Source organism: Alligator mississippiensis, chromosome 1 (genome assembly GCF_030867095.1).
Source record: "Alligator mississippiensis isolate rAllMis1 chromosome 1, rAllMis1, whole genome shotgun sequence".
In the NCBI taxonomy this organism is placed as follows: domain Eukaryota; kingdom Metazoa; phylum Chordata; order Crocodylia; family Alligatoridae; genus Alligator; species Alligator mississippiensis.
Genome location: NC_081824.1, coordinates 451648189 through 451670325, shown reverse-complemented (window position 1 = coordinate 451670325; position 22137 = coordinate 451648189). Strand labels below are relative to the sequence as shown.

The window sequence follows — 22137 nt, the reverse complement described above, 5'->3', positions numbered from 1 at the left end:
CCAACACCTTCCCCATCCGTATTGCCAACACCCTTGCGAATAACTTATAATCAACATTTAACAAAGTGATCGGCCTCCAATTTGTGAGTGCTTCCCTATTTCCCTTTTTATATAATAACACCACCACCCCCACCGCAAACCCTTCCCCCACTACCCCCGTCTCCATAATTTCTTTGAACACCTCCACCACATCCCCTCCCCCCCCCCCCCCCCCACCAAACCCCAAAACCTTTCATAAAACTCCTTTGGTAGTCTGTCCAACCCAGGTGTCTTCTCCTTTTTCATTCCCCCCAAGAGCTCCCTCACCTCCTCCTCCCTCATCTCCCTTTCCAAGTCCACTCCCTCCCCTTCCCCTACCCTCCCTTCCAATTCCCCAAAAAACCTCTCCCCCATCTCCCCATTTACCGCCCACTTCCTATATAACGCTGTGTAGAAACCCGTCACCTCCCTCAACACCTCCCGCTGCTCTTCTACCCGCACCCCCTCCCTCGTAACCACTGCCCCCACCTCCCTCCCTTTCCTTACCCTCTCAGCAAAATATTTTCCCCACTCTTCCCCCTCCCCTACCCACGGTGCCTGTGCCAAAAACAACCTCTCCCTTCCCCAAAACCACTCTTCCACTGCCCACTTCACCTCCCCCAATTCCCGCTTCACATCCTTCCCCCCCCATCGCCTCCCGAACCAAATCCTGTACCCTCCCCTGTAGTCTCTCCAATTCTCTTTTCCTTTCCCACACCACCTTCTTCCCCACTTGTATAAACCACCTCTGGATTTTCTCTTTTGTTATCCTCCACCACTCCCATTTGGACTTGAAAAGAGCCTTCATCATCCTCCACCTCCTATACTCCCTCTCAAAAGCCCCACACACCCGCTCATCCCCCAACACCCTAGTGTTCAACCTCCACACCCCCCCTCCCCCAACCCCCAAATCCACCCTCAGCCACTTGTGATCACTAAACCCCACCTCTCCCATTTCCTTACCCTCCACCCTCACCCCCCCAGACACAAACACAAAATCTATCCTCTATACCCTTCTTCCTCCTGGATCCATCCTTGTTCCCACCTGCTCCCCCTCCCACACATCTTGCAGCCCCTCCTCCCAAATCCAATTTCTCACCCATCTCCCTGTAGAGTCCAGAAGCCCCCCCAACACCCCCTTCCCTATCCCCTTCTTCTTTAATACAATTGAAATCCCCTACGACAACCTTCTTTCCTCCCCCACCCCCACATATCCCCAACTTCCTCAAGAATTCCCTTCGTTCCGCTTTCACCGCCTGTGCATATACGTTAAAGACCCCCACCTCCTCCCCCCCCACCTCCATCTTCATGTGCTGCAACCGCCCCTCAATGAATGTCTCCACCCCGATTACCCGCACCCGTGTCCCATTCAACAAGATACCCACCCCCACCGCTCTATTCCCTCCCACCCCAGCCCACCACGACTGCCCCTTCCCCCAGCGTTTCCTCAAAAACCCATAAGCCCTTTCCCACCCTATCCCACATTCTTCAACGCAAATCATGTCTGTGTCCAGTGCTTCTAATCATCTCCCTACCCTCTCCCACCTTTTCTTCATTAACAAGCTTCTCACATGCTAAGAAACAATCTTCACTGCCATTCCAATTTTTTTCAAAAACAAAACCACCCCCTTTTGTCTTCTCACCCCTCCACCCCACTCCCACTCTTTAATTCACTTTCAGACTCATCCCCAGGAGTCACCATCCCTGGTCTCCATATCCCCATCGTAGCTACCAAACCTTCCACTGCTCCAGGGCTCAAATATCCCCCCCCACCCTCCCTTCCTGTAACGTTTCGCCTCCTTTCCCTCCTCCCTCTTTCCCCTTCTCTCCCAAGTCCCCACCATCCATCTCCATCCCCGCTCTCTTATTACCCCCTTTCACCCCCCCTTGTTTTTTCCTTTTCTTTAAACTCCCTTCTTGTCCTTGTTCCAGGGCTTCCATTTCCTCTGTCCAACTCCCTCCTTCAGATGTTTCCACTTCCCCCAAACGCTCCACCATCCCTCTCAGCTGTTTTAAGGCTTCTGCCCCACCTTCCTCCTCTCCCTTCTGCTCCTTTTCTCCTTCCAATTCTTCCAGTAACCCCAGTACTGCTTCTTCAATGGCTTGTCCTCGTCCTCCCTCCCCCTCAGGTGTTTGCTCTATTATCAGTTCTTCCTCCTCCATCTGCGCCTCCAGGTGTTCTCCATCCCCTCGTTTTGCCATTTCTACCAACCTCTCCCTTCCAGGTGTTCCCCATCCCCTTGTTCCACCTCTCCCCCTGTTCCCCCCCCTCCCCCCCCCCCGGTCTTCTCGCACCCGCACTCTATTTGCATATGAGAAGGGGCAATCTCGCTGAAAGTGCCCCTCTCGCTTACACCCATTTTCTCCGTGCAAAACTGTGCCCTATGTCCCATCCCCCTACACCGAAAACAAATCGTTAACGCACAAAACGCCGCCAGGTGCCCCCCCAACCTACACCTACTACACAGCTTTGGCTGGTCATCGTACATAATATAGCCCTTGTGCATCCCCATCCTTACAACTGGTAACAGGTGCTTCATAACCCCCGGATTCCCCACTTCTTCATGCAAAATAACTCATGCCCTCCACCCCCCGTCCAAACCCTCCACCGGTCAAAACATTTCTCCACTGTTTTCACCCGCTGCACCCTACCCTCTAACCAGTTCACCACATCCCCCTCTTCCACCATATCTATATACATCTTTATGTACACCACACGCTCTCTCGTCCTCTGGCCCACCTCAAACCTTAGCCCCACCAGCTCTCCCCGTTCCCCAGCCACTCCGTGGGCCTCCCAAAAAGCATTATACTCTTTTGCACTCCAAAAAGACACGTGCCACTCGCGATAATTATCAAATGCTAGTACACAGACTAAGTCCACCGGTTGCACCTTCAAAACTCCCAATAAGATTTTAGACAGAGTCCCACTGGCTCAAAGTCTTTGCTCCTTGAAATCCTTCCCGCTCCAGAGTCACTTTCACTTTCCAGCGAACGTCCCTCCTTTGCTTGTCCTCTTCTCTCTCTCTGCGCCCGCCACTTTTGCTGTCCCTGCCACCGCCGCCTCCTGCCTGGTCTCTTTCCTCCGACCGCCCTCTGTTGCTGCCGCTCCTGCCGATCCGCCTTCTTCGGGGGTCTTCCCCCCCATTCCACAGCTGAACCTTCCCCCCACGTCCTACAACACTCCAAACCTCCGCCGCTGCCGACTGCTCACCTCCTTCGCTGTTCTGCTCACCTCCTCCGATGGTATGACCGCTCTCCCCGCTCTCTCCCGGACCTCGTTGCCTCCTTTCCGCTCTCCTCTGCTCCCCAACCTCCACCTCCTCTGATGTCCTCTGCTCACTGATCTCCATCCGCCTCGCCCTTTCCTTCACTGCTCTCCTCGCCTGCTCTGCCATCTCGGCTCCCGACTCCTGGCCTCTCGAGGCCCGACCAGGCAGCGGCCGGACCTAGGCCCATCCGCCAACCTGATCTGAGCCTTCAAGAGGCTGAGAAGGGATAACCTGCCCAACCCCGGAGGGGGAGTGGGCGGCCTGGGCCGGTGGCCCAGGGGGCCCGGCGAACAGGGCAGGGGGCGGCCCTGGCGGCGGGGCGGCGGCAGTCGGTCCCGGAGCCTGGCAACTGAGCAGCTGGCTGGCTCTTTCTCCTGCGGGCGGGAAAGCCACTGTGCGAGCGGGCGGGACTGGCTGGCAGATGTGTGAGGCTCCTTCCTCTACTCAACTTGACGATTTCATAGACTTTCGGGCTGGAAGGGACCTCGGAAGATCATCGAGTCCGTCCAGCCCCCTGCCCAAAGGGCCGGCTGGAAGGAAGGCCGCTGGGGTCAGTGGATCCCAGCAAGAGAAGCATCCCGTTTGCTTTTGAAGGGGTTCAAGGGAGGCAGGCGCTCGAACCGAACCGAACCGAACCACCTCCGGTGGCAGGCTGTTCCCGATAGACCTTGCCTTGGGGGCTCGGACAGGAAAGCAATTCTTCCTCCTGTCCAGCCTGAAACAGCCTTGTAGTAGTTAGTTGATGGCGGTTCGACCGGGTCGTCCTCTCTTCCCTTCCCTTCCCTGGGGCGCGCTCTCGCTTGCTCGCTCTGGTGAACAAACGTGTTCCCCCAGCTACTGGTTGGCGGTCAACTTAGAGGTGGCCATCAGATCACCCCCGAGCGAGCAAGCGAGCCTGGGCTTTATGCAGGCTCAAGAGCCCCAGGCAGGGCTCTCAGCCTGTCATCGTAGGGTCTGCTTCCCTGACCTGTGATCGTGCGCGGCGGGCGTGGCTCTTCTCTGGACGGACTCTCTCCGGCTTCTCCACATCACGCCCGTCCTTTTTGAATTGTGGAGCCAGCCCAAAACTGGACTCAGTACTCCAGCCGAGGCTGAGTACAAGGGGAGAAGGACGTCCCGCCCGCCCGGGATTTGCTCAAGAAGCATCTCTGGATGCAAGCCAGTGTTTGGGTCACTTGACTAGCTGGCAGCATCGCGCTGCAGAGTTGACTCGGGCTTCCTTCCTTCCGTTTGCCCCGGTCTCTGTCTACTGCTTTCATTTGACTTGCGCTTGCATGCGTCCCGCCGCTCACTCTGGCTTTGGGCGGCGGCGACAACACCGACGCTCGATGAAGGCAGCATCTGGTCTTAAGCGGCCTCACAGGCCGATGCAGAAGGAGGCTGCAAGGCCTGCCTGCCAGTAGCCAGGAAGGCCCCAGCCTCCCCAACCCACCCTCCGGGCGCTGCTTCCAGGCCCATGGCTGGCCTGGGCAGGCTGGGCAGGCTCCAGGCCCGCACCCCCCCGCCCGCCCAGGCCCGGGCCCTGCGGCCCTGGGCGGGGCCCCGGCCTCCCCCCAGCGGGAGGTGGCGGCAGAGGCGGGGCCGCGCCGCCTGCTGAGCAGGAGGGCGCGCGCACGCTCACTCCCTCCCCTGCCAGTGTGCTGGCTGCCTGGCGGCGGCAGCCCTTTGCATAGGGTTTTGCCCCCTGGGGCTGCCCAGGGGCCACGGCCTGGCCCTGCTGCCACTGCCTTTGGAACCCAGAGAGGAGGAAGGCAGCGCTCTCCCTGAAGGGGAGCAGGTACTGGGCCCAGAGGCACTGTAATACCGGGCCGATGCATGGAGGGGCTGGAGCAAGCTCCGAGGCCCGCTCCCGGCACCAAAAATGCGTTTAATGCATCGGTCCTCCCATCGAGGACGTATCGGCGATTAAAGTGATAAGAACAGATTGACTTTTATTAGTAGATGTTAAGGATTGTAAATCCAAAAAAGATGACAAACCCGATAGGGAAATACAGAGCGCCCGGGCGAGGGACTAACAATAGAAGGATGGGGGTGAGGTTGGGAATGCAACTAGGTTATATGCCATACAAAGTTAGCCAACTAAGCCTGGGGGTGAGGGGAGGGGGGGGGGTTTCGTGATGCTGAGAGAAAAAGAGGATAGAAACACACATACCCGTGACAATGGTCCGCAATGGTGGAAAAGTGGTCCGAAGATGAAGCGTCTCAGTCTAGATATAGTCTATCGCGGGGGTCCTCTGCGGGTGGCGCTGGGTCGTCGTCTGTTGTTGATGAATCCTCTTGAAGCGAAGGTCCATCTGTTGCAGAGGGGGGGCGGTTCATGCGGTCCCCTCTGGGTCCGGTCCGGTGGCTGTTCTCCTGGTGGGGTCCGTGTACTGGCGGTGGCCCGTGATACGCTCCACTTAAATGTCGCGGGACCACCGGATGGTGTCGGACACCATGAGGCAGCGCATCAGCTTGGCGTAGCGGCGGGAGACGCGGCAGGCACGCAGGACGCTCTCGTTACTGGGGTCCCAGGCTCCGAGCTTTCCCACGATGAGCGCGTCGAATGTCACGTCGTAGCCGTGGCCCCTCAAGGTGTCGGCCAGCGGGGCGTATTTCTCCTGCTTGCGAGCCCGGGTGTCGGTGAGGGCTTGGCGTCTGTTCTAGAAAGGGATGGTGACATCCACGATGACGATCTTCTTCGCTTCCTTGTTGGTGATCACGATGTCGGGGCGCATCTGGCTCTCGCAACCTAGGACAGTGCGGTTGACGGAGACCTGCCCCGCGGCGGCCGGGATGGCCCTCACCAGCCGATCCTGGACAGCGTTGTGGCGGAGCTGCCAGGCCCTGGCGTGCGGCTTGCAGCTGCACAGCACGTGGGGGAGGGTCTCGGCCGCGTAGCCGCACTGTCGGCACCTCCTGTCCCGGTGGCCGAAGCGGACGGCCCCGTTGAGAGGCAGGCAGTTGAGGTGGGCGCGGTGGAGGAAGCGCCAGTCCGCGAAGCGCGTGAAGCTCCCTCTAGGCATGAAGTGGTTGCTGGCGTCCCACTTCGAGGTGACGTCGAAGACCTTGCCCTGGTCGGGTTTGGCCCTCAGGTCGCCGGCGTATTTGTTGCGGACGGCGTCCTTCAGGAACCTCTCCAGGAAGGTCCTTGTGCAGGGCGTCACGGTCATGGAGTCGGCGTGCGGGGCTGGCTGCAGGGAGACTGCCAGCTCCCGGTGCTCCTCGGTCCAGGTCCAGGCGCAGCTGATGCGCTTCCCGAGGCGGCGCGTGGCGATGCGGGCTCGGCTCCACAGCGAGGCAAAGTCCCCGCCGTCTCGGCTGAACTCGCCCTCCAGCGAGCCGCTGAGGAAGGTGGCCAAGTCACGTCCGGTGGGTTGCCTGCCGATCCTCTTGCAGGCGGTCTCCTCCAGGGTGATGGCGGCGATTATACTTACCGTTGCATCCGGGCAGGTCAGGAGGCGGAAGGCGTGGGTGACCACGGCGATGTCGCTGAGGTCTCCCATGCGGGGCACATTGGCACCCCCCTGCCGGTAGGGGATGTGCAGGACCTCGTTGCTGGCCCTCAGCGGCAGGTGCAGCCACTTCTTGAGCAGCCGTCGGATCTCGGCGTCCGCCTTCTTGAGGGGGGGTCTTGGGGACCGCCGAGCCTCTCAGGACTAAAGCGACGCGGGGGATGAGGAAAGTGTTCACCGCGCCGATCTTCTGCCACAGGGCCAGCAGGGAGAAGTCCGTTTTTTGTGCATCCTTCACGATGCCGTTAATGGTTTCCTCCGGCGTCTGCCTGGCCCGGTGGCCGGTGGTCGTCCCCAGGTGGCTGTAGGCCTCGTTGTCGCACAGGTGCCGCATTGCGTGGCCCTGGATCGTGAGGGTGGAGTCCAGGACGCGGCTCTTCTGCTTCCCGTCGAAGTGCAGGGAAGCGCACTTGGCGATGTTAAAGCGCAGGCCCATCCACCTGGCCGCCTCCGATGTCACGTCCAGCATCTGCTGCAGCTGGGTGGCGTCGGAGGCGAGGAGCACGAGGTTGTTGGCGTAGGCCAGGAGGCTCAACTTCTGGCCGTAGAGGTCGAGCCCGCCGGTGCCGCCTGCCACGGCTTGAAGGAGCGGTTCCATGGCCAGGTTGAAGATGATGGGGTTGAGGGGGCAGCCCTGTCTCACTCCCAACTGGATGGGGATCTCTGTGGTCTCCCCGTCGTTGGCGCGGACGGTGGTGGTGCAGCCGTGGTAGAGCTCACGCACCAGGTCAATAACGCCGTCCGGCAGGCCCAGCTTGCGGAGGGTGTCAAAGATGTGGCGGTGGGGCATGGACCCTAAAGGCTTTGGAAATGTCCAGCCACGCCACTGCGCACTGCTTCTTGGTCCTCTGGGTGTTGCCCAGGGCCATCTGGAGGGTGAAATTGTGCTTGTAGCAGCCCTCCGTGGACATGAAGCCCTTCTGGCTTCGGCTGACGGCTCCGCCTGTCACCGCCCAGTCGGTGACGCGGCCCGCCAAGCAGCCGGCGTAGAGTTTGGCAACGGTGGAGCACAGGGCGATGGGCCTCCAGTTGCCCGGGTCATTCGGGTCTCCCTTCTTGTGGATGAGGACCGTCATGGCCCTCTTCCAGGCGGCGGGCATGTGCCGGAACTCTCTGCACTTGTTGAAGAGAACAGAAGGAACAAGGTGAGATCACTAAAGGTGAATATACCTCCTCTGCTCGTGCTTGTAGGGAGGCAGTTAGGCGGGCCAAAGCTACCATGGAGCTGAGGATGGCAACCCAAGTAAAGGACAACAAGAAATTGTTTTTTAGATATATTGGGAGTAAAAGGAAGGCCCAGGGAGGAAGAGGACCGCTGCTAAATGGGCAGAAACAATTGGTGACAGACAGGGGGGACAAGGCTGAACTCCTCAACGAGTTCTTTGCTTCAGTGTTGCTAAGTGAGGGGCATGACAAGTCTCTCACTGGGGTTGTAGAGAGGCAGCAGCAAGGCGCCAGACTTCCATACGTAGATCCTGAGGTGGTGCAGAGTCACTTGAAACAACTGGATGCCTTTAAGTCGGCAGGCCCGGATGGGCTCCATCCGAGGGTGCTGAAGGCACTGGCCGACATCATTGCAGAGCCACTGGCAGGAATATTCGAATGCTCGTGGCGCACGGGCCAAGTCCCGGAGGACTGGAAAAGGGCCAACGTGGTCCCCATTTTCAAAAAGGGGAGGAAGGAGGACCCGGGCAACTATAGGCTGGTCAGTCTCACCTCCATCCTTGGTAAAGTATTTGAAAAAATTATCAAGGCTCACATTTGTGAGAGCCCGGCAGGGCAAATTATGCTGAGGGGAAACCAGCATGGGTTTGTGGCGGGCAGATCGTGCCTGACCAACCTAGTCTCTTTCTATGACCAGGTTACGAAACGCCTGGACACAGGAGGAGGGGTGGATGTCGTATACTTAGACTTCAGAAAGGCCTTCGATACGGTATCCCACCCCATACTGGTGAACAAGTTAAGAGGCTGTGATGTGGATGACTGCATGGTCCGGTTGGTGGCGAATTGGCTAGAGGGTCGCACCCAAAGAGTCGTGGTGGATGGGTCGGTCTCGACTTGGAAGGGTGTGGGCAGTGGGGTCCCGCAGGGTTCGGTCCTTGGACTGATACTCTTTAATGTCTTCATCAGCGACTTGGACGAGGGATTGAAATGTACTCTGTCCAAGTTTGCAGATGACACAAAGCTATGGGGAGAAGTGGACACGCCGGAGGGCAGGGAACAGCTGCAAGCAGACCTGGATAGGTTGCACAAGTGGGCAGAAAACAACAGGATGCAGTTCAACAAGGAGAAATGCAAAGTGCTGCACCTAGGGAAGAAAAATATCCAGCACACCTACAGCCTAGGGAATGACCTGCTGGGTGGCACAGAGGTGGAAAGGGATCTTGGAGTCCTAGTGGACTCCAAGATGAACATGAGCCGGCAGTGTGACGAAGCCATCAGAAAAGCCAATGGCACTTTATCGTGCATCAGCAGATGCATGACAAATAGGTCCAGGGAGGTGATACTTCCCCTCTAAAGGGCGTTGGTCAGACCGGAGTTGGAGTACTGCGTGCAATTCTGGGCGCCACACTTCAAGAAGGATGCGGATAATCTGGAGAGGGTACAGCGAAGGGCAACTCGTATGGTCAAGGGCCTGCAGACCAAGCCCTACGAGGAGAGACTAGAGAAACTGGACCTTTTCAGGCTCCGCAAGGGAAGGTTGAGAGGCGACCTTGTAGCTGCCTATAAGTTCATCACTGGGGCACAGAAGGGAATTGGTGAGGATTTATTTACCAAGGCGCCCCCGGGGGTTACAAGAAACAATGGCCACAAGCTAGTAGAGAGCAGATTTAGACTGGACATAAGGAAGAACTTCTTCACAGTTCGAGTGGCCAAGGTCTGGAACGGGCTCCCAAGGGAGGTGGTGCTCTCCCCTACCCTGGGGGTCTTCAAGAGGAGGTTAGACAAGTATCTAGCTGGGGTCATCTAGACCCAGCACTCTTTCCTGCTTATGCAGGGGGTCGGACTTGATGATCTATTGAGGTCCCTTCCGACCCTAACATCTATGAATCTATGAAGGCAGCCCGGGTCACGTTTTTTAAGGAGACCGTATCTGATCCTGTCCTTGCCGGGGGCAGTGTCCCTGGTCCTCTTCAGGTGGGCTTCCACCTCCTGCGGCGTGAAGGCTTCCTCAAACCCCTCCGCCGGGGGCATGGGGGTCAGCGATTCGACGGACGCAGGGTGTGGGGCGGCTGCTTCTACTTGGGGGTTGAAGACCCTGCCGAAATACCTGAAAAGAGCCTCCCGGGGGACCTGGCAGAAGGCCGAAGGTCCCTCCAGGATCTCTCTCACCACCTTGGGACGGTTGGCCCGGTACAGCTTCTGGATCCATGAGGCTGCCGCTGGGTCGTAGCGCTGGCGCCTGGGACACCGCTGCGGTCTGTGGTCCTGTCGCGTCGCCTGTCTACTGTTTCCTCGGGGTTGGCCAGGCCGGGCAACCGCCGAGAGCTCCTCTGTGAGCCGGGCCACCGTGGCCTCAAAAGCCTCGAAGGTGGTGTCCCGGGAGAGCTCCTCCAGCCAGAGGGTCTGCCATGGAGAGGGCATCCTCTGCTGTGGGGAGAGCTCCGCACCGGGAGATCCCGGCACGCTCGGGGGCCAGAGGGCACCTGGCGGCCTGGTTCCTCCCGGCGGCTCCGGAATCCTCGGTGGGACGGGGGCCTCAGGTGGCCCCGGGGGTCCTGGTGGAGGGCTGTCTGGTCGGGGTGTAGTGTTCGGTCAGGGGTCCCTGGGCGGAGGCCTGCAGGGTGGCGTTGTCGGGGCAGGTCTCTCCGTAGGGCTGTCCTCGGAGGTCTGGTCCGGTGGGGTGGCCGGTCTGGCGGGTCTCCGCGCCGCAGCCTGGGTGCGCCGGGCCAAGGCGGTGGACCTCACCAGCGTGCCGGGTCTCTTCTCGGCTCCGTGGCCTTGGCATACCTTCTGGTGGTTTTTGAGGAGCTTCAAGGCCCCGTATTTGGTGCCGCAGAGAGAACATTATAAAGCTAGGCACAGCTGGTGGAAGCGCCTTAAGTGTTTGTTCATGTCGCTGTGCGATCTGTACTGTCTCAGTGGGGGGCAGGTCGGGCAGAACAGCTTGTCCGGAAGAAAGGGGAGGAACGTGAGCGCCGTTATGTCTGCTCCTTCCCCTGGGTCATCTGTGGGGGGGGTCTGGTGTTGGGGGGCTTCGGGGCTCCTCCACCAGTGTGGGGAGACCCTCGGGGGGGGGGGCATCCTCGGGGCTGCCGGGGTCCGGAGGTCGTCACTGTTCAGGGCCCTCCATCGTCCCCGAGGCGCCATGGGGGTCTGGAGAGGTCCGCTGTCGCTCGGTGCGCTCCGTCGTTGTCTGGGGGGCATCCTTGGGCTCCGGGGTCCTCCGCTGAGAGGCGGCTCTCGTCAGCCAGGGTTCCGGGCTTCGAGAGTCTCTCTGCCTCCAGGGGTCGATCGATGATCGGGGGTCTGCTGCCGCCTGTCGGGGTCCTGACATCGTGGGGGGTTGCGTCGGGTTTCTTCGCTGGCTCAGGGTCGCTGGTCCACCCTCCTGGGATGGTCCTCCGGGATCCGCGGTCGACATTCCGCCCTAGCTGGGGTCTCTGTGCCTCGAACGTTGTCGACAGTGGATCAGGGCATCCTTGAGACCTGGGGGTGTTGCTCCACGTTCCGTCCTCCGAACCCTGGCATTCGCCTACTCTGACAGAGGGAGACCCACGGTCTTCAGCTACTAGCCGGAGCTGGGGTTTTCGCTTTATCGGGGTCCGGCGAACCAGAACACCCTTTGGCTACTAACCTGGGAAGCATGGTCGCTTGCGCAACCGGATACCCTTTCGGACGTACTGGCGGCACCGACTTCTCTAGCCAGTCATGACTGACAAGAACCCTCGCTGCAGTAGGAGAAAGGAAAGCAAGCTGCTAGTCAGCTCACTTTTTGTTTCTATAGTTCCGGCAGTCTGCCGGACTGGGTTGGCGTCTGTCCTAGAAATAGTGCAATAGCAGGCCGGGCGTGGTGCAAAAGTAAGTGTTTCTCTGTCTTTTTCAGTGATTAAACTGATAAGAACAGATTGACTTTTATTAGTAGATGGTAAGGATGGTAAATCCAAAAAAGATGACAAAGCCGATGGAGAAATACAGAACGCCAGGGCGAGGGACTAACAATAGAAGGATGGGGGTGAGGTTGGGAACGCAACTAGGTTATATGCGATACAAAGTTAGCCAACTAAGCTTGGGGGTAAGGGGAGCGGGGAGTGGGAGGGTTTCGCGATGCTGAGAGAAAAAGAGGATAGAAACACACATACCCGTGACAATGGTCCGCAATGGTGGAAAAAGTGGTCCGAAGATGAAGTGTCTCAGTCTAGATATAGTCTATTCCGGGGGTCCTCTTCGAGTGGCGCTGGGTGGTCGTCCGTTGTTGATGAGTCCTCTTGAAGCGAAGGTCCGTCCGTTGCAGAGGTTGGGGGGGGTTCAGGTGGTCCCCTCTGGGTCCGGTCCGGCAGCTGCTCTCCTGGTGGGGTCTGTGTACTGGCGGTGGCCCGTGATGTGCTCCACGTAAATGTCGCGGGACCACCGGATGGTGTCCGACACCATGAGGCAGCGCATCAGCTTGGCGTAGTGGTGGGAGATGTGGCAGGCATGCAGGACGCTCTCATTACTGGGGTCCCAGGCTCCGAGCGTTCCCACGATGAGCGTGTCAACCGTCACGTCGTAGCCGTGGCCCCTCAAGGTGTTGGCCAGCGGGGCGTACTTCTCCACCGATGCCCGGGCTCGCAAGCGGAAGGCTTGGCGCTGGTTCTCGAAGGGGATGGTGACGTCTGCTATGGTGATCTTCTTGGCCTCCTCGTTGGTGATCACGATGTCGGGGCGCATCTGGCTCTCGCAGCCTGGGACGGTGTGGTTGATGGAGACCTGCCCCGCGGCAGCCGGGATGGCCCTCACCAGCTGGTCCTGGACAGTGTTGTGGCGGAGCTGCCAGGCCCTGGCGTGCGGCTTGCAGCTGCACAGCACGTGGGGGACGGTTTTGGCTGCGTAGCCACACCATTGGCCTCTCTTGTCCCAGTGGCTGAAGCGGACGGCCCCGTTGAGAGGCAGGCAGTTGAGGCGGGCGCGGTGGAGGAAGCGCCAGTCCGCGAAGCGTATGGAGCTCCCGCTAGGCATAAACTTGTTGCTGGCGTCCCACTTAGAGGTGACATCGAAGACCTTATCCTGGTCGGGTTTGTCCCTCAGGTCGCCGGCGTATTTGTTGCGGACGGCGTCCTTCAGGAACCTCTCCAGGAAGGTCCTCGTGCGGGGCGTCACGGTCACGGAGTCGGCGTGTGGGGCTGGCTGCAGGGAGACTGCCAGCTCCCGGTGCTCCTCGGTTCAGGTCCAGGCGCAGCCGATGAGATTCCCGAGGCGGCGCGTGGCATTGCGGGCTCGGCTCCACAGCAAGGCAAAGTCCCCGCCGTCTCGGCTGAACTCGCCCTCCAGTGAGCCGCTGAGGAAGGTGGCCAGGTCACGTCCGGTGGGTTGCCTGCTGATCCTCTTGCGGGCGGTCTCCAGGGCGCTGGTGGCAGTGATACTTACTTTTGCATCCGGGCAGGTCAGGAGGCGGAAGGCGTGGGTGACCACGGCGATCTCACCGAGGTCTCCCATGCGGGGCACGTTGGCACCCCCCTGCCGGTACGGGATGTGCAGGACCTCATTGCTGGCCCTCAGCGGCAGGTGCAGCCACTTTGAGATCCGGCGGCTGCTGAAGGTGTCCGCCGAGGGGGGGTCTTGGGGACCGCCGAGCCTCTCAGGACGAACGCGACACGGGGGATGAGGAAAGTGTTCACCACGTCGATCTTCTGCCAGGGGGCTAGCAGGGATGAGTCCAGTTTGCGTGCGTCCTGCATGATGCCATTGATAGTCTCCTCCGGCATCTGCCTGGCCCGGTGGCCAGTGGGCATCCCCAGGTGGCAGTAGGCCTCGCTGTTGCGCAGGTGCCGCATCGCCTGGCCCTGAATTGTGAGGGTGGAGTCCAGGACGCGGCTGTTCTGCTTCCTGTCGATGCGCAGGGAAGCGCACTTGGCAATGTTAAAACGCAGGCCCATCCACCTGGCCGCCTCGGACCTCATGTCCAGCATCTGCTGCAGCTGGGTGGTGTCGGGGGTGAGAAGCACGAGGTCATAGGCGTAGGCCAGGAGGCTCAACTTCTGGCCGTAGAGGTCGAGCCCGGTGGGGCCGCCTGCCACAGCTCGAAGGAGCGGTTCCACGGCCAGGTTAAATGCGATGGGGCTGAGGGGCCAGCCCTGTCTCGCTCCTGACCGGATGGGGATCTCCATGGTCTCCCCGTCAGTGGCGCAGACGGTCGTGGTGCAACCGCGGTAGAGCTCGCGCACCAGATTGGTGACGCCGTCCGGCAGGCCCAGCTCGCGGAGGGTACCAAAAGATGTGGCCGTGGGACACGGACCCGAAGGCGTTGGAAATGTCCAGCCCAGCCACTGCGCACTACCTCCTGGTCCTCCGGGTGTTGTCCAGGGCCATCTGGAGGGTGAAATTGTGTTCGTAGCAGCCCTCCGTGCACATGAAGCCCTTCTGGCTTCGGCTGACGGCTCCGCCCGTCACCGCCCAGTAGGTGATGCGGCCCGCCAGGCAGCTGGCATACAGTTTAGCGACTGTGGAGCACAGGGGGATGGGTCTCCAGTTGCCCGGGTCGTTCGGGTCTCCCTTCTTGTGGATGAGGACTGTCATGGCCCTCTTCCAGGCGGCGGGCGTGCGCCGGAACTCTGCACCTGTTGAAGAGAACAGAAAGAACGAGGCAGCCCGGGTCACGTTTTTTTAAGGAGACTGTACCTGATCCCGTCCTTGCCGGGGGCAGTGTCCCTGTTCCTTTTCAGGTGGGCTTCCACCTCCTGTGGCGTGAAGGCTTCCTCAAACCCCTCTGCTGGGGGCATGGGGGTCAGCGCTTCGACGGGCGTGGGGCGGCTGCTTCCGCTTGGGGGTTGAAGACCCTGCCAAAATACCTGAAAAGAGCCTCCCGGGGGACCAGGCAGAAGGCCGAGGGTCCCTCCAGGATCTCTCTCACCGCCTTGGGACTCTTGGCCCGGTACAGCTTCTTGATCCGGGAGGCTGCTACCTGGTCATAGCGCTGGCGCCTGGGTCGCCTCTGCGGCTGCGGTCTGTGATCCTGTCGCGTTGCCGGTCTACTGTTTCCTCGGGGTTGGTCGGGCCGGGCACCCGCTGAGAGCTCCTCTGTGAGCCGGGCCACCGAGGCCTCGAAAGCCTCGAAGGCGGTGGCCCGGGAGAGCTCCTCCAGCCAGAGGGTCTGCCATGGAGAGGGCATCCTCTGCTGTGGGGAGAGCTCCGCACCGGGAGATCCTGGCATGCTTGGGGGCTGGAGGGCACCCAGCGGCTCCGGAATCCTCGGCGGGACGGGGGCCTCGGGTGGCCCTGGGGGTCCGGTCGGGGCGTTGTGTCCGGTCGGGGGTCCGTTGGCGGGGACCTTGCACGGTGGCGTCGTCGGGGCAGGTCTCTCCGCTGGGCGGTCCCCGGAGGTCTGGTCCGGTGGGGTTGCCAGCGGGGTGGCCGGTCTGGCGGGTCTTTGCGCCGCGGCCTGGGTGCGCTGGGCCAGGGCGGCATACCTCACCAGCGTGCCGGGTCTCCTCTCGGCTCCGTGGCCTTGCCATACCTTCTGGTGGTTTTTGAGGAGCTTCAAGGCCTCGTATTTGGTGCCGCAGAGGGAGCAGTAGAAAGCTAGGCACAGCTGGTGGAAGTGCCGTAGGTGCTTGTTCATATCGCCGTGCGATCTGTACGGTCTTGGCGGGTGGCAGGTTGGGCAGAACAGCTTGTCCAGGAGGGGGAAAGGGAGGAACATGAGCGCTGTCACATCTGCTCCTTCCCCTGGGTCATCTGTGGGGGGGGTCCAGTGATGGGGGGGGGGGGGGGGTTCGGGGCTCCTCCACCAGCGTGGGGAGACGCTCGGGAGGGGCATCCTCGGGACCGCCGGGGTCCGGGGGTTGTTGTTGTCGTTCGGGGCCTGCCGTCGTCACCGAGGCGCCATGGGGGTCCGGAGGGGTCCGCTGTCGCTTGGGGCGCTCTGTCGTCATCTGGGGGTGTCCTCGGGCTCCGGGGTCCTCCACCAGGAGGCGGCTCTCTTCAGCCGGGGTTCTGGGCTTTGAGAGTCTCTCTGCCTCCGGGGGTCGATCAATGGTCGGGGGTCTGCCGCAGCCTGTCGGGGTCCCAACATCGTTGGGGGGGGTGTCGGGGTTCTTCGCCAGCTCAGGTTCGCTGGTCCACCCTCCTGGGAGGGTCCGCCGGGATCCGCAGTCGACTTTCCGCCCTAGCTGGGGTCTCCGTGCCTCGAACGTTCTCGTCAGTGGATCAGGGCATCCTTGAGACCTGGGGCTGTTGATCCATGTTCTGTCCTCCGAACCCTGGCGTTCACCTACTCCGACCGAGGGGGACCCAAGATCTTCAGCTACTAGCCCGAGCTGGGGTTTTCACTTTATTGGGGTCCGGCAAACCGGAAGACCCTTAGGCTACTAACCTGAGAAGCACGGTTGCTTGCGCAACCGGATACTCTTTCGGACGTATTGGCGGCACTGCCTTCTCTAGCCCGTCATGACTTAGGAAAACCCTTGCTGCAACAGGAGAAGCGAAAGCAAGCTGCTAGTCAGCTCACTTTTTGTTCCTATAGTTCCGGCAGTCTGCCGGACTGGGTTGGCACCGGTCCTGGAAATGGTGCAATACCAAGCTGGGCGCGGTGCAAAAGCAAGCGGTTCTCCATGCCTCCCTCCTCTTCTCCCTTTCCTCCCCCATTCCTTTTCCCCTCCTCCTTTCTCATTCTCTCCTCTACTTTTCCTCCTATTTCCTCTGTCCACCCATGTCCCCCCCCGCTACCCTATCCCTGCCAGCTCAAATAAGCGCCTCCACTTTACCCTGTGCCATACCCCCCCTTTAGCCCTATCCTGCCTGCCTCCCCCCCCTCCCTCTATGTGTCCCTTTACCTCCTACCACCCTACTTGTAAACATTCCCTAGTTGTGAAAAATAACCCCTTCCCAACCAGTAAACACCTTACTTTCCACAGTGCCATCCTCACCCCATCAAAATAACCCGCACCTCCCAAGTCCTTTCCTCCTCTTCCACTAATCTATATAATGCCCCTTCATACGAGATCCCTTCCGCCCACCCTAGCTCCCTCAAAAGTTTCCTCACCCTCCCCCATACCTTCCGTGCATAATCACATTCCCAAAAGACATGGTGTACTGACTCTTCCCCCTGACATAACTCCCGTGGACATACCGGTTATCTTACCAATCCCCATCTATATTGTGTTTCCCTTACCATCAATACCCTTCTAGCAACCCTCCACCCTAATTCCCTGTGTCCCGGTTCCCATCTCTTATCTATCACCCCCTTCCATACCTGCTGTACCTGTCCCCACAAAAGTTCCCTCACATCTGTTAGCCCATCCTTCCCCCTAATCATTTTCAGCATCGCCCTTGCATTTTGCAACCCCTCTCTCCCCAACCCACCCAGTTCCTTATCCCTGATGAAACTCCCTACCCTCCCATAATGCATAGACAGTTCCCCTGCCCACACCCCCGTCCATCTGTCCCCAAACAACCAAGAGTCCTCCACAACCTCCCCCCTGAATACCTCCCAAACTTCCCTGCATATCCCTTGCCCCTCAGTGCTTCCCTCACCATCCCTGCCACCACATGCCCATACACAAACACCTCCACTTCCAGCACACCCCATCCACCCCTCTCCCCTTCCTTATATATTTCTTTCTTTGCCACCCTCTCCACTTTGCCCCCCCAAAAGAGAAGACAAATCTCCCTCTGTACCTTCCTGGCTTGTGCCCACAACGGGGGATATACCCTCCCCGTGAACAGCACTACTGGCAGCAAAAACCTCTTGATGACCTCTGCCTTCCCACCCAAAGACAATCCCGTGGTGCCCCACCACCCCACCACTTTCTTTACCCTCCCTTGCAATTCCTCCCATGCCCGCTTCCCCTTCCCATCTCTATCAAACGTAACCCCCAAAACCCTCAAGTTATCCCTAATTACCTCCACCCCAAATCCCTCTATCCCCCTCCCACTCCCCTTGTACCCACACACTACTCTTACCCTTGTTCAACCTTGCCCCAGAAATTTCCCCATACTCCCATACATGTCAACACGCTCCCTAACGAATATTTATCTCTCACCACCACTGTAATATCATCCATATACAACAAAACCTTTACCCCCCCCCCAGGAGCTTGCACCCCTCTGATACCCCTATCCCCCCCTAATCTTTTGTGCTAACACTGCCATACTACACATAAACAACCCTGGTGACAGTGGACATCCCTGGCGAACCCCCACTCCCACCCTAAACTCCCTTCCCAAACACCCTTTAACTAACATCCTGCTCTGTGCCCCTTCGTATACCCCTTTCACCCACCCCACAAACCTCCTTGGCACCCCCATCCCCTCCAATACCTCAAACAGAAACCCGTGTTCCACCCGATTGTAAGCTTTCTCCAAATCTAAGCTTCCTATCCCCAATTCCCACTTCCTCACCTGTGCATACTCTACAATATCCCTCAAAACCCAGTGCCTCTGATAGATCTTCCTTCCCTCCACCACACATGTTTGTCCTTCTCCCACCACCTGTCCCAACACCCTCTTCAAGCTCCCAGCCAACACCTTCATGAACAACTTATAGTCTCCATTTAACCAAGTAATTGGCCTCCAGTTTTTCAGATCCCCCCTCTCCCCCTTTTTATGTAGCAAGATTACCACCCCATCCGCAAACCCTTCCCCCACCATACCCAATTCCATGATCTCTCTAAACAACATAACTATATCCTCCCCCACCAAGTCCCAAAATTTGCAATAAAATTCCTTCCCTAACCCATCTAGTCCCGGCACTTTCCCTCCCGCCATCCCTTTCAAACACCCTTCCACCTCCCCCACCATTATTTCCCTCTCCAACCCCTCCCTATCCTCTTCTGCCACCTGTCCCTTTAACCCCTTCACCCACTGACTCTTCCCTCCCCTGTTCCCCCTTCCCCCTCTATACAAGTCTTCATAAAACTTTGTCACTTCCTCCAAAATCTCCTTTGTCCCATCCACCCATCTCCCCTCCCCTATTTTTAATTTTCCCCAGTTCTGCCCTCCCTTTCCTCACTCTTGATGCCAGATATTTATTCCACCTTTCCCCCTCCTCCACCCATGGTGCCCTCACCAGAAAAACCCTCTCCTTCTCCTGCTCCCCAAACCATTCTTCCACCTTCTGTCTTGCCTCCCTTAACTCCTCCCGAACCTCCCTCCCTTCCCCTGCCCTCCTTAACAACTCCTGCACAACCCGGTCTCCTTTCCAATTCCCTCCCTCGCTCTTCTTCTCCCCTCTTTAATAAACCATTCCTTGACCCTCCCTCTAACCATCACCCACCACTCCCATCTTGTTGCAAACAACCCCCAAAGTGTCCTCCACCCTCTGTATAGCTCCCTCAACTCTTCGCACCTTCCCTCATCTTCCACTAATTTCAGATTCAACTTCCATACCCCTCTCCCCCACTTCCCCCCTTCCCCTACCTCCACCCTCAACATTTGATGGTCAGAAAAACCCACATCCCCAACCACTTTCCTCACCCCCCTCACTCCCCATGAAACAAACATAAAATCTATGTGTGACTGCCTCCCCCCACTCGGATCCACCCTTGTTGCCACCCCTTCCCCTTCCCACATGTCTTTTAACCCTTCTTCCTTAACCCAATCCCTCAAGTATCTCCCCCTACTATCCATTCCCCCCCCCCACCTGATCCCCTCTCTGAATAATACAGTTAAAGTCCCCTACTACTATTTTATGCCCTCCCCCCCACAACAAACAGCCAACCTCTTGAAAAACCCCATCCTTTCTACCTTCCCTGCTGGTGCATACACATTCCATAAAATCACTTCCTCCCCCCCCACCCTCAAGTTCACCCTTTGCAGCCTCCCGTCCACCAACATCTTAACACTCTTCACCTGCCAATCCCGCCCCCCCCAATTAACACTCCCACTGCCTATTATCCTCTGCCCCTGCCCACCATGATTGTCCCCAACCCCATCTTCTCCTCAGGTGCCTGTAATCCCTGCTCCACCCAATTCCACATCCTTGCAAACAAAATATATCCGCCTCCTGCTCCAGGCATTCTCTTATCCTTTCCCATTTCTTTCTCCCTAATAAACTCCTCATATTTAGGGACACTATCCACAACATTCTCTTTCAGCCCACCGCTTCACCTCCCCCCCCCTTTCCCTCTCAAACCTTCTTTTCCTCCCCTCCCCATCCCCTCTGCCCACATTCCCATAGCTCTTGCTAAAGCCACAATGGCCATCGGGCTTAAGAAACCCTTCTTCCCCACTCTCCCTGCGCTTCCTGGACTCTTTCCTTCTTTTTCCATCTCCCCCAACAACCTTTTTCCCTTCCCCATCTCCTTCCCCATTTCTTCTTCCCCTTCCTGCTTCTTGTCTCCCCCTTTCCTCCCCTTCGCTTTCTTCACCTCCTTTCCCCCACTACTTTCAGCACTTTCCCTCTGTCTTGCCAGTGCCTCTCCACTTTCCCTCCCATCTACTTCCCTTGCCCCCTCTTCCTTCTCAAATTTCTTCAGACTCTCTTCCTTCCCCCCCTCCCCCTTATCCTCCCCACACCCCCCCATACCCACCCCTTCTTCAGCCCCGGTTATTCCCTCCATGGAGGCTACTGAGGACACGCTGTCCTCCTCTCCCTCTTCCTTCCCATCTTCATCTTCCTCCCCCCCCCCCCCCACCCAAGGATTCTACATCCTCCTCCTCGCTCTCCGGTTCCTTCCCCCCAGCCCGAGCCCGACTGGCATTTGATATGGGGCACTCCCGCAAAAAATGCCCCTCTTTCCCACGAATAATGCATTTCCCAACCGTCGTGCACACCCGTGCCCTATGCCCCTGTCCCCCACACCGAAAGCAAACTGTGAACTCGCAAAACGCCGCCAGGTGCCCCTCCTTCTCACAAGTTGAACACAGTTTGGGTTGCCCAAAATAATTAACATACCCCTTGTTTGGCCCCAAAAAACAAGTAGAAGACTAATGCTTGACCCCCCCCCCCACTCCCCCCCTCAAACAGCAACACCCGTGCCCTCCATGCCCCATTCCAGATCTTATACTTATCAAGAATCCGTTCTACCCACATGACCCTCTGCACCTTGCCCTCTAACCATCTCGCCACGTCCTCTTGATCCACCATATCGTTAAACAAACGTATCACCAACACTCTCCCCCGTTCTTTTTCCCCCGCCTCAAAGCGTATCCCCTTCAGTGCCCCCTCCCTCCTCAATTTATCTTGCTGCACCCAGAAGTCATCATAAGCCCCTCTCTTCCAGAACGTAATAGTCCACGCCCGGTTGTTTTCATGCGCGATAACCGCGCTCGTCCTTCGCATCCACTCCGCAGTCTCCGAATAGTATTCTTTCCATAAACTCTGCCCTTTGTAGTCTCAATTCTCCCAAAAATCCCTCTTTCAACAAAGTCACTTTTATCCTTAGCTTTACCCACCGCCGTGGGTCGTTCTCTCCCCACATGGGTCCTGTGTTATCTCCTCCTTCTTCACCGCATTCTTCCTTGCCCCATTCTTTCCCTCTCGCACTCTCGCTCCGCTGGACCCGCTGCACCTGCTGCTCCTTCTCTTCTTTCTTCCCTGCTTTCTCGCCTCTTGCTACCTCCTCCAATTCCTTCTCTTCCCTCAGCCGTTCTTCCTGCTTCCGCTTTCTACCTGCCACCATCCACACGCCCTCCTCCATCGGCTGACCATTCTCCGCTGTCGCCTCCTTCCACCACTCCTTGTCCACCAGCATGCTCCTCCTCGCAATTGATCCTTCTTTCATTGAAAACGCTCCATCCGCAGCCATCATCTCCTCCTCGCTCTCGGTCTCCCATTGGCCCGACCGGGAAACAGCCAGGCTTCCGCCCGGCCGTCCCCGATCTGAGCCTTCAAGAGGCTGAGAAGTGATAACCCGCCCAACCCCGGAGGGGGAGAGGGTGCCCCGGGCCGGTGGCCCAGGGAGCACGGCCAGGGGCGGCCCCGGCAGTGGGGGTTGCTCGGCCGGTCCCAGGGCCTGGCGACTGAGTGACTGGCTGGCTCTCCTGCGGGCGGGAAAGCGGGGGCTGGCAGGTGCGTGCCGCTCCTTCCTCGACTTGAGTCAACAATTTCATAGACGTTTAGGCTGGAAGGGACCTCAGAAGATCATTGAGTCGGTCCAGCCCCCTGCCCAAAGGGCCGGAAGGAAGTCCGCTGGGGTCAGTGGATCCCAGCAAGAGAAGCATCCTGTTTGCTCTTGAAGGGGTTCAAGGGAGGCAGGCGCTCAAACCGAACCACCTCC

The 22137-nt window shown here is 58.7% G+C and overlaps 1 pseudogene; it reads right to left on the bottom strand.

Annotated features, from left to right (window-relative positions):
• Positions 1–5057: 5057 nt before the first annotated feature.
• Positions 5058–5232, bottom strand: LOC132247925 (U2 spliceosomal RNA; annotated as a pseudogene).
• Between the last annotated feature and the right edge of the window lie 16905 nt (positions 5233–22137).